Genomic DNA, 12,774 nt, shown 5'->3' with positions numbered 1-12,774 from the left:
ATATGAAATTTTAGTAAATGAAATATTAAAATTTTAGAAATGATTCCTATATACCATGAAAAAGAGTTTAGAATACATTAATTCAAATGTCGAATATGGTTTAAATTTTTAAAACAAAAGTGAATAGTATAAACTTCAGTATATAGAGCATTTACCGAAAACTTAATATTTTTGAAGGGGTTAACCCACGAATTTTGAAAAAATTTGAAAAATATGAAAACCTGGTTTTAGTGAATAGTTTCATCTGAACTGACATACGATGATGGTCAAAGAGTTTAGAATATTTGGTGTCTCCGTTTCTGATGATAATGAATATTTTATAATGGTAATTCCACTTATCAAGGCAGTATATGCAATTTTAATAATAAACAGAAAATTAAAATTTTAGAATGATTCCTATATACCATGAAAGAGAGTTTTTTTGTCATCTGATGGATTTATATTAATCTTGAAAATGGGAGTTACACAATTAAAAGAGAGTTTAGAATACATTAATTCAAATGAATGTGGTTTGAAATTTTTTAAACTAAAGTGAAGAGTATAAACTTCAGTAAATAGGGCATTTACCGAAAACTCATTATTTAGAAGAAGGGTTAGGTTATAACCCACGGATTTTCAAAAAAAATCCAAAATATGAAAATCTTGTTTTAGTTAATAGTTTCATCGAGAACTGACATAAGATGATGGTTAAAGAGGTTTAGAACATTTATTGTCTTCGTTCTCTTGATAATGAAGATTTTATATTGGTATTTCCACTTATAAAGGCAGTTTATGAAATTTTAGTAAATGAAATATTAAAATTTTAGAATGACTCATATATACCATGAAAGAGAATTTAGAATACATTAATTCAAATGTCGAATGTGGTTTGATATTTTTAAACAAAAGTGAAGAGTATAAACTTCAGTATATATAGCATTTACTGAAAACTCAATATTTTAGAAGGGGTAACCCACGGATTTGAAAAAAATTCAAAAATATAAAAATCTTGTTTTAGTGAATATTTTAATCGAGAACTGACATAAGATGATGGGTCAAAGAGGTTTAGAACATTTATTGTCTCCGTTTCTCTTGATAATGAAGATTTTATAATGGTAATTCCACTTATCAAGACTGTATATGAAATTTAGTAATGAAATATTAAAATTTTAGAATGATTCCTATATTACCATGAAAGAGAGTTTAGAATGCATTAATTCAATGTCGAATGTGGTTTGAAATTATTAAACAAAAGTGAATAGTATAAACTTCAGTATATAGAGCATTAACATAGGATGATGGTCAAAGAGATTAGACCTCCGTTGTCTTCGTTTCTCTAGATAATGAAGATTTTTAATTGCTAATTCCACTAATCTAGGCAGTAAATTTAATTTTAGAAAACTAAATATTAAAAATTAGAATGATTTCTATATACCATGAAAGATAGTTTAGAATACATTAATTCAATTGTCGAATGTGTTTTGAAAATTTAAACAAAAGTGAAGAGTATAAACTTCAGTATATAGAGCATTTACCGAAAAATCATTATTTTAGAAGGGGTTATCCCACGGATTTTGGAAAAAATTCAAAAAATATGAAAATCTGGTTTTTGTGTATATTTTTCATCGAGCACTAACATAAGATGATGGTCAAATAGTTTAAAATCTTCTTTGTTTTCATTTTGAAGATTTTATAATGTTAATTCCACTAATCTAGGCAGTAAATGAAAATTTAGTAAACAAAATATTAAAAAATTAGAATGATTCCTATATACCATGAAAGATAGTTTAGAATACATTATTCAAATATAGAATGTGGTTTGAAATTTTTAAACTAAAGTTAGGAGTGGAAACTTCAGTATATAGAGCATTTACCGAAAATCATTATTTTAGAAGGGGTTAACCCACGGAATTTGGAAATTTTCAAAAAATATGAAATCTTGTTTTAGTGTATATTTTCATCGAGCACTAACATAAGATGATGGTGAAAGAGTTTAAAACCTCCGTTGTCTCCGTTTCTCTAAATAATGAAGATTTTATAATTTTATCCACTAATCTAGGCAGTGAATTAAATTTTAGAAAACTAAATATTAAAAAATTAGTATGACTCGTTATACCATGAAAGATAGTTTAGAATACATTAATTCAAATATAGAATGTGGTTTGAAATTTTTAAACTAAAGTGAAGAGTATAAACTTCAGTAAATAGGGCATTTACCGAAAAACTCATTATTTTAGATGGGGTTAACCCACGGATTTTGAAAAAAATTCAAAAATATAAAAATCTTGTTTTAGTGAATATTTTGATCGAGAACTGACATAAGATGATGGTCAAAGAGGTTTAGAACATTTATTGTTTCCGTTTCTCTTGATAATGAAGATTTTATAATGGTAATTCCACTTATCAAGACTGTATATGAAATTTAGTAAATGAAATATTAAAATTTTAGAATGATTCCTATATACCATGAAAGAGAGTTTAGAATACATTAATTCAAATGTCGAATGTGGTTTGAAATTTTAAAAACAAAGTGAATAGTATAAACTTCAGTATATAGAGCATTTACCGAAAACTTAATATTTTTGAAGGGGTTAACCAACGAATTGGGAAAAAAATTGAAAAATATGAAAACCTGGTATTAGTGAATAGTTTCATCTGAACTGACATACGATGATGGTCAAAGAGTTTAGAACCTCTGTTTTCTTCGTTTTCTCTAGATAATGAAGATTTTATAATGCTATTTCCACTAATCTAGGCAGTAAATTTAATTTTATTAAAACTAAATATTAAAAAATTAGAATATTCCTATATACCATGAAAGATAGTTTAGATACATTAATTCAAATATAGAATGTTTTGAAATTTTTTAACTAAAGTTAGGAGTAATAAACTTCAGTATATAGAGCATTTACCGAAAATCATTATTTTAGAAGGGTTAAACCCACGGAATTTGGAAAATTTTCAAAAAAATATGAAAATCTTGTTTTAGTGTATAGTTTCATCGAGCACTAACAAGATGATGTGAAAGAGGTTTAAAACCTCCGTTGTCTCCGTTTCTCTGAATAATGAAGATTTTATAATTTTAATTCTACTAATCTAGGCAGTGAATTAAATTTTAGAAAACTAAATATTAAAAAATTAGTATGACTCGTGTATACCATGAAAGATAATTTAGAATACATTAATTCAAATGAATGTGGTTTGAAAATTTTTAAACTAAAGTGAAGAGTATAAACTTCAGTAAATAGGGCATTTACCGAAAACTCATTATTTTAGATGGGGTTAACCCACGGATTGAAAAAATTTCAAAAATATAAAAATCTTTGTTTTAGTGAATATTTTGATCAAGAACTGACATAAGATGATGGTCAAAGAGGTTTTATTGTTTCCGTTTCTCTTGATAATGAAGATTTTATAATGGTAATTCCACTTATCAAGGACTGTATATGAAATTTTAGTAAATGAAATATTAAAATTTTAGAATGATTCCTATATACCATGAAAAAGAGTTTAGAATACATTAATTCAAATGTCGAATATGGTTTAAATTTTTAAACAAAAGTGAATAGTATAAACTTCAGTATATAAGAGCATTTACCGAAAACTTAATATTTTTGAAGGGGTTAACCCACGAATTTTGAAAAAATTGAAAAATATGAAAACCTGGTTTTTAGTGAATAGTTTCATCTGAACTGACATACGATGATGGTCAAAGAGGTTTAGAATATTTGGTGTCTCCGTTTCTGATGATAATGAATATTTTATAATGGTAATTCACTTATCAAGGCAGTATATGCAATTTTAATAAACAGAAAATTAAAATTTTAGAATGATTCCTATATACCATGAAAGAGAGTTTTTTTTGTCATCTGATGGATTTATATTAATCTTGAAAATGGGAGTACACAATTAAAAGAGAGTTTAGAATACATTAATTCAAATGAATGTGGTTTGAAATTTTTAAACTAAAGTGAAGAGTATAAACTTCAGTAAATAGGGCATTTACCGAAAACTCATTATTTTAGAAGGGGTTAGGTTAACCCACGGATTTTCAAAAAAAATCCAAAAATATGAAAATCTTGTTTTAGTTAATAGTTTCATCGAGAACTGACATAAGATGATGGTTTAAAGAGGTTTAGAACATTTATTGTCTTCGTTTCTCTTGATAATGAAGATTTTATATTGGTATTTCCACTTATAAAGGCAGTTTATGAAAATTTTAGTAAATGAAATATTAAAATTTTAGAATGACTCATATATACCATGAAAGAGATTTTAGAATACATTAATTCAAATGTCGAATGTGGTTTGATATTTTTAAACAAAAGTGAAGAGTATAAACTTCAGTATATATAGCATTTACTGAAAAACTCAATATTTTAGATGGGGTTAACCCACGGATTTTGAAAAAAATTCAAAAGTATAAAAATCTTGTTTTAGTGAATATTTTAATCGAGAACTGACATAAGATGATGGTCAAAGAGGTTTAGAAACATTTATTGTCTCCGTTTCTCTTGATAATGAAGATTTTATAATGGTAATTCCACTTATCAAGACTGTATATGAAAATTTAGTAATGAAATATTAAATTTTAGAATGATTCCTATATACCATGAAAGAGAGTTTAGAATGCATTAATTCAAATGTCGAATGTGTGTTTGAAATTATTAAAACAAAAGTGAATAGTATAAACTTCAGTATATAGAGCATTAACATAGGATGATGGTCAAAGAGATTAGAACCTCCGTTGTCTTCGTTTCTCTAGATAATGAAGATTTTATAATGCTAATTCCACTAATCTAGGCAGTAAATTTAATTTTAGAAAACTAAAATATTAAAAATTAGAATGATTTCTATATACCATGAAAGATAGTTTAGAATACATTAATTCAATTGTCGAATGTGTTTTGAAAATTTTAAACAAAAGTGAAGAGTATAAACTTCAGTATATAGAGCATTTACCGAAAAATCATTATTTTAGAAGGGGTTATCCCACGGATTTTGGAAAAAATTCAAAAATATGAAAATCTGGTTTTGTGTATATTTTCATCGAGCACTAACATAAGATGATGGTCAAATAGTTTAAAATCTTCTTTGTCTTTCATTTTGAAGATTTTATAATGCTAATTCCACTAATCTAGGCAGTAAATGAAAATTTAGTAAACAAAATATTAAAAAATTAGAATGATTCCTATATACCATGAAAGATAGTTTAGAATACATTAATTCAAATATAGAATGTGGTTTGAAATTTTTAAACTAAAGTTAGGAGTGGAAACTTCAGTATATAGAGCATTTACCGAAAATCATTATTTTAGAAGGGGTAAACCACGGAATTTGGAAAAATTTTCAAAAAATATGAAAATCTTGTTTTAGTATATAGTTTCATCGAGCACTAACATAAGATGATGGTGAAGAGTTTAAAACCTCCGTTGTCTCCGTTTCTCTAAATAATGAAGATTTTATAATTTTAATTCCACTAATCTACTGCAGTGAATTAAATTTTAGAAAACTAAATATTAAAAAATTAGTATGACTCGTGTATACCATGAAAGATAGTTTAGAATACATTAATTCAAATATAGAATGTGGTTTGAAATTTTTAAACTAAAGTGAAGAGTATAAACTTCAGTAAATAGGGGCATTTACCGAAACTCATTATTTTAGATGGGGTTAACCCGGATTTTGAAAAAATTTCAAAAAATATAAAAATCTTGTTTTAGTGAATATTTTGATCGAGAACTGACATAAGATGATGGTCAAAGAGGTTTAGAACATTTATTGTTTCCGTTTCTCTTGATAATGAAGATTTTATAATGGTAATTCCACTTATCAAGACTGTATATGAAATTTTAGTAAATGAAATATTAAAATTTTAGAATGATTCCTATATACCATGAAAGAGAGTTTAGAATACATTAATTCAAATGTCGAATGTGGTTTGAAATTTTTAAACAAAAGTGAATAGTATAAACTTCAGTATATAGAGCATTTACCGAAAACTTAATATTTTTTGAAGGGGTTAACCCACGAATTTGGAAAAAATTGAAAATATGAAAACCTGGTATTAGTGAATAGTTTCATCTGAACTGACATACGATGATGGTCAAAGAGTTTAGAACCTCTGTTTTCTTCGTTTTCTAGATAATGAAGATTTTATAATGCTATTTCCACTAATCTAGGCAGTAAATTTAATTTTATTAAACTAAATATTAAAAAATTAGAATGATTCCTATATACCATGAAAGATAGTTTAGAATACATTAATTCAAATATAGAATGTGGTTTGAAATTTTTAAACTAAAGTTAGGAGTATAAACTTCAGTATATAGAGCATTTACCGAAAATCATTATTTTAGAAGGGTTAACCCACGGAATTTGGAAAATTTTCAAAAAATATGAAAATCTTGTTTTAGTGTATAGTTTTCATCGAGCACTAACATAAGATGATGTGAAAGAGTTTAAAACCTCCGTTGTCTCCGTTTCTCTGAATAATGAAGATTTTATAATTTTAAATTCTACTAATCTAGGCAGTGAATTAAATTTTAGAAAACTAAATATTAAAAAATTAGTATGACTCGTGTATACCATGAAAGATAATTTAGAATACATTAATTCAAATGAATGTGGTTTGAAATTTTTAAAACTAAAGTGAAGAGTATAAACTTCAGTAAATAGGGCATTTACCGAAAACTCATTATTTTAGATGGGGTAACCCACGGATTTTGAAAAAATTTCAAAAATATAAAAATCTTGTTTTAGTGAATATTTTGATCAAAGAACTGACATAAGATGATGGTCAAAGAGGTTTTATTGTTTCCGTTTCTCTTGATAATGAAAGATTTATAATGGTAATTCCACTTATCAAGACTGTATATGAAATTTTAGTAAATGAAATATTAAAATTTTAGAATGATTCCTATATACCATGAAAAAGAGTTTAGAATACATTAATTCAAATGTCGAATATGGTTTAAAATTTTTAACAAAAGTGAATAGTATAAACTTCAGTATATAGAGCATTTACCGAAAACTTAATATTTTTTGAAGGGGTTAACCCACGAATTTTGAAAAAATTGAAAAATATGAAAACCTGGTTTTAGTGAATAGTTTCATCTGAACTGACATACGATGATGGTCAAAGAGGTTTAGAATATTTGGTGTGTCTCCGTTTCTGATGATAATGAATATTTTATAATGGTAATTCCACTTATCAAGGCAGTATATGCAATTTTAATAAACAGAAAATTAAAATTTTAGAATGATTCCTATATACCATGAAAGAGAGTTTTTTTTTGTCATCTGATGGATTTATATTAATCTTGAAAATGGGAGTACACAATTAAAAGAGAGTTTAGAATACATTAATTCAAATGAATGTGGTTTGAAATTTTTAAACAAAAGTGAAGAGTATAAACTTCAGTATATAGAGCATTTACCGAAAACTCATTATTTTAGAAAGTGGTTAACCCACGGATTTTGGAAAAAATTCAAAAATATGAAAATCTGGTTTTAGTGTATAGTTTCATCGAGAACTGACATAAGATGATGGTCAAAGAGGTTTAGAATATTTGTTGTCACCGTTTCTCTAGATAATGAAGATTTTATAATGGTAATTCCACTAATATAGGCAGTATATGAAATTTTTAGTAAACTAAAATATTAAAAAAATTCGAATGATTCATATTATACCGTGAAAGATATTTTAGAATCCATTAATTCAAATAAAATTTTAAAACAACACTAATGAGTATAATCTTAAAAATATAGAGTATTTAACTAAAAACTCAATATTTCGTAGGGCTTAACACACATATCTTGAGAAAAAAAACAAAAATATGACAACATTGTTTTAATGCACATTTGCATCATAAACTAACATAGTATAATGGTCAAGGAGGTTTGGAACCTTTGTTGTCTCTCTTTCTCTCAAGAATAAAAATTTTTAGTGGTAAGTCCAATGATTTAGGCATCATACAAAGTTTTACCAACTTAATTGTTAAAAAATTAGAACGATGCCCCTGTACCATGACAAATAGTTTAGGAAAAAATTTATCATACATTAATAAAAATGTATAAAATGATTAGAAAAATTTAAACAACAATAGTGAGTATAAGCTTAAAAATATAGAGCATTTAACCTAAAACTCAATATTTTCGTAGGGGTTAACCCAGATATTTTGAGAAAAAAATAAAAATATGACAATATTGTTTTTAATGCATATTTGCATCATAAACTAACATATTATATGTTCAAGGAGGTTTTGGTACCTTTGTTGTTTCCGTTTCTCTAAAGAATGGAGATTTCATAGTGGTTAATCCACTAATTTATGCAGTATATTAAGTTTTTTTTAAAAAGTTGTTAAGAAATTAAAACGATGACCATGTACCCTGAAATATATTTTATGATATATTAATACAAATTTATAATGCATTTAGAAAATTTTAAACAACTTTACTAAGTATATAGAGAAATTAAAGAAAATTTTATATTTTCGTAAGGGTTAACCCACAAATTTTGAAAAAAATAAATAAATATGAAAATCTTGTTTAAATGCATAGATGCATCATGTATTGACATAAGATGATGGTCAAAGATGTTTGGAACCTTTTTTGTCTCCGTTTCTCTCAAGATTAAAAACTTATAGTGGTAAGTCCAATGATTTAGGCAGCATACGAAGTTTTACCAATCTAGTTATTAAAAATTAGAACGAAGCCCATGTACCATGATAGATAGTTTATCATACATTTAATAAAATGTATAAATTGATTAGAAAATTTTAAACAGCACTAGTGAGTATAAACTTAAAAATATAGAGCATTTAACATAAAATTCAATATTTTCGTAGGGGTTAACCCACATATTTTGAGGAAAAAAATCAAAATATGACAATATTGTTTTAATGTATATTTGCATCATAAAATAACATAGTATAATGGTCAATAAGGTTGGAACCTTTGTTGTTTCTGTTACTCTAAGGAATAAAGATTTTCATAATGGTTAATCCACTAATTTAAGCAGTATATTAAATTTGATTAAAGATTTGTTAAGAAATTAAAATGATGACCATGGTCACAGAGTTTGGAACCTTTGTTGTCTTCGTTTCTCTCAAGAATAAAGATTTCATACTAGTAAGTCCAATTATTTAGACAGCATATGAAGTTTTACAAACTTAATTGTTAAAAAAATTAGAAAAGATGCTCATGTACCATGAAAGAGAGTTTATCATACATTAATAAAAAAAATATGACCATTAGATTGATTTTTTTTTTCCTATAAAAAGAATGATGTCATCAAGTAAAACATTTTTGGTTTGCTATTATATATATATATATACTTTTAAGTGACTAAACCTCAAAAAGTGTAGGTTAAAAAATAAGTAATTTTTTGTTGTTTTATAATTAGATAATTTTTTAGATTGAACTAGTAAACATGTACTAAACCGACATTTATATTTCGAGTCTGCACTTATATTCGAACACTAACTTATGAATACAGCTTGCCGGTGTTTTTCTTCAAAATTTTGATTAGATATGTATATAAAGGGAACTAATTTTTACAGGATGTTTATCTTTTTAGATTAACCTTCATGTAATTCCACTAATTCACAGAATAAGTTTTAAAAACTCATATTTGTGAAACAGAAACGAGAACGAAAACCTAATATAGAGGTAGAAAATAAAATCACTTATGAAGAGTCAAGAGTCAATAGTAAACAAATCGAGAGCAGAAAATCTAATCCCTTTTCGAAACTTTACAATCGATGTTGCCTATCTGGTTTATATAAAATCTTTAAAATAATTAAAATGAGCTGTAATATGTTAGCTTTTCAACAAAGATGATACATTTAAAAAAATCAACATTTTTATTTTTCACTTACAATCGATAAAGATTATATTATTGCAAAATGTTAAAGTCATTTAATAAACATACATTAATATATAAAAACACATTTTGTACATACACTCGATTATCATCTAGTATACTATTACTCTATTGTTTGTCAATATCTGCCAACAAAAAGGAAACAAAAATGAACAAAATTAGATATAAAGAAACTCATTAAACTTGGGATGATGAAGATTTGTCATGTTCCGAGACGTAACGAGACTTTTAAGAAAAAAGTGTGTCGGATAGTGAACTTTCAGTTTTAGATTCGAAACAAAAATTTGGAAAACAAGAACTTTGGACACTCATGTCTCAAATGTATCATAAACTTCCTTATAAACATTGTTCTCAAAAAAAAAACATTGTTATCATATGGTAAAAGAAACTTAAAATATTAGCTAGCTAAGATCTAAATTTTTATATATATATAACTCTTAACAACATATTTGAAAAGCGTAGTATAATCAAAGGAGAAGTTTAGTACCGAGTGAAGGAGGAACGATGATGACGTGCATTGTTGCGTTATTTGGAGGGAGGTGCAACTGAAGAGGACAAAGCTTCTCATCATTCAAGGGTTTCTAGAGCAAACAATAAGATCTTGGATCCCTGTTTTCTTCCTCTAGTTTCTTCTTTAATCTCTGTCAGCTCGCTTCCGTGGAATATCAATGATTTTTCTCCTATGTCGTCGTTATTCATGTTCCCACAATCATCTCTGATCTCGTAATATATCAGTCTGCCTTCGGATTTTGGTGGTAAGCTCACAGTAAATGACTCACCTGACTGGTCAAGTGTTATATAACATTTAACAAAAAAAAATAACAAGTAATCATATTTTTAAAATGATCACTGCTACTAGAGTTGGTTATCTATGTATAGTACTCGATCCGCGAAAATGTGGAAGAACTATGGGTAGAATCATCTTCATCATTGACAACTCGAATTTGGAGAACATCAACACTCCACAAGACCCAATCTTGTGTGACTGTACGGCTAGGGATATCGTGTGTGATAGAGTTTCTCCAGGCGGCAAACCTTTGTTAGCTCTTAGATATTGGCCATACCGACTCTTGAACCGTACGTGTTTGCCATCATCCGATATTGGTTCCCACTCGGCGGACGAGTCCAGCTTTGCCGGTAAGGTTTGTAGTTACCTTGTTTTACAAGTTATTATGAATCACGCAATGATACCTAATAATATGATTTAAAGGATAAAATTTTCAAGTGCTTTGTTTTGCATTTATAGCAAGCAAAACATTAACATTAACATCTTTGCATCAATTTGTGTTTTGCATTTTCAAACTTAAGGTGGTTTATAGGCGTGCCTTGTAATTCAAGATATCTTTTTTTTTTAAACCCTAATTTTAATTTGAGGTAGGTAACTTATTGGGCAACAAGACAATACCTTTTTACCGGTAGCTCCGAGGAGGAAATGAATATTAGAGGCGGTTAGGTATTTTCCGTAGCAGCTTTGAAGACGAATGACATTAGAGTCAGGAACAATTTCAACGGTCCATCGGGTGTTTAGTTGTGCCGCGACGGTTGATGAACGGATCTCCTTGATCTTTCGTCCGCTGTTAAGTATTTTCCGTTGTGGCTATAGAGCCGCACAATCGCTGCCTTTCGAAATACCTCCATCCCCGAATCGATTTTTACAAAAATAAAAAGATAATCTTAAACTTCGGTCAATAGGATGAATTCTTCCCTCTAGTGGACAAAATGGGATCTAAACAGAAAAATTGGTTGATGTTTCGCCACGTTGGCTATAGCATAAAAAACCCTCAAATGTCACTTACTAGCAGTTTAAACTTTAAAGTTTTTTCACTAAACATTTTTAACATTCAAAGTGACTTTTGTATCATAAAAAACCTCCAAATCAAAAAAATTGACCTGTTCAGCAGGTAATTTTTCAAAAATAATTATTAATTAATAAAATAAACAAAATAAATAAATAAATCTAAATAATAAATAAAATCTAAACCTTAATAAAATTCACAAAAAATGAAAATATAATAAAAAATTGAATAAATATTTTAAAAATTAAATTAATTTTATAAAATTTTAACAAAATAAAAATAACAAAAATTGTAATAACAAATAAGATTAATTTAAATAAAGAAGAACTAAATAAAAAGGTTCAATTTTAAAAAAAAATAGAAAATTCAAAATTGATTTTTTTTAATTATAATATTTTTTTAAAAAATATATATATTCATCGTGGATAATAACAATTTCAAATATATCAATAATGACAATGATGGTTTCTGACTTTTATTTAATTTATGAGTTTTTATTAAATTTTACGATTTTTGTTTAATTTTTGATTATTTAACAAATTAAATAATATTTAAATAATATTATTTAATAAGTAAAATAAACAAAAAAAAAAAAACCAGAAAATTAAACAAAAATCGTAAAATTTAATAAAAACTCATAAATTAAATAAAATTAGAAAAAATTTAGAAAAAAATCAGAAAATTAATTAATATTTAGAAAATTTAAAGTTCAAAAATAAATGAGATCAAATTAAAAAACATTAAAAATAAAAAAAATTCATATATTTTTTAAAAAAATGAAAATTCAAAAGTTTTGAAAAATATATTTTTGTCATTTTTAACGATGATGTTGGAAACTATCATTGGAGATATGTAATTATCACCATTATTAATGCTTATGAGAAACCATCATTGTCACTAGTGAATTTGATTTTCTTCTATTTTCCATTTTTTTAAAAAATTTGTAAACTTTTTATTTAGTTCTTCTCTATTTAAAATTTAATTTTAATTTATTATTACTTTTTAGTTATTTTATTTTATTAATACTTTAGAAAATAATTTTAAAAATATTTATTTAATTTTCTAAAATTTTTATTTTTTTTTAATTTTTCATTTTTGTAAATTTTATTAAAA

The 12,774-nt window shown here is 26.1% G+C and overlaps 1 pseudogene; it reads right to left on the bottom strand.

The window, feature by feature from the left end:
* Nucleotides 1-10,332: 10,332 nt before the first annotated feature.
* LOC108857865 (uncharacterized) lies at nucleotides 10,333-11,503 on the bottom strand (annotated as a pseudogene).
* Between the last annotated feature and the right edge of the window lie 1,271 nt (nucleotides 11,504-12,774).

Source organism: Raphanus sativus, unplaced genomic scaffold (genome assembly GCF_000801105.2).
Source record: "Raphanus sativus cultivar WK10039 unplaced genomic scaffold, ASM80110v3 Scaffold3002, whole genome shotgun sequence".
Taxonomy (NCBI): Eukaryota; Viridiplantae; Streptophyta; class Magnoliopsida; order Brassicales; family Brassicaceae; genus Raphanus; species Raphanus sativus.
This window is presented reverse-complemented; position numbering and strand designations above follow the sequence as displayed.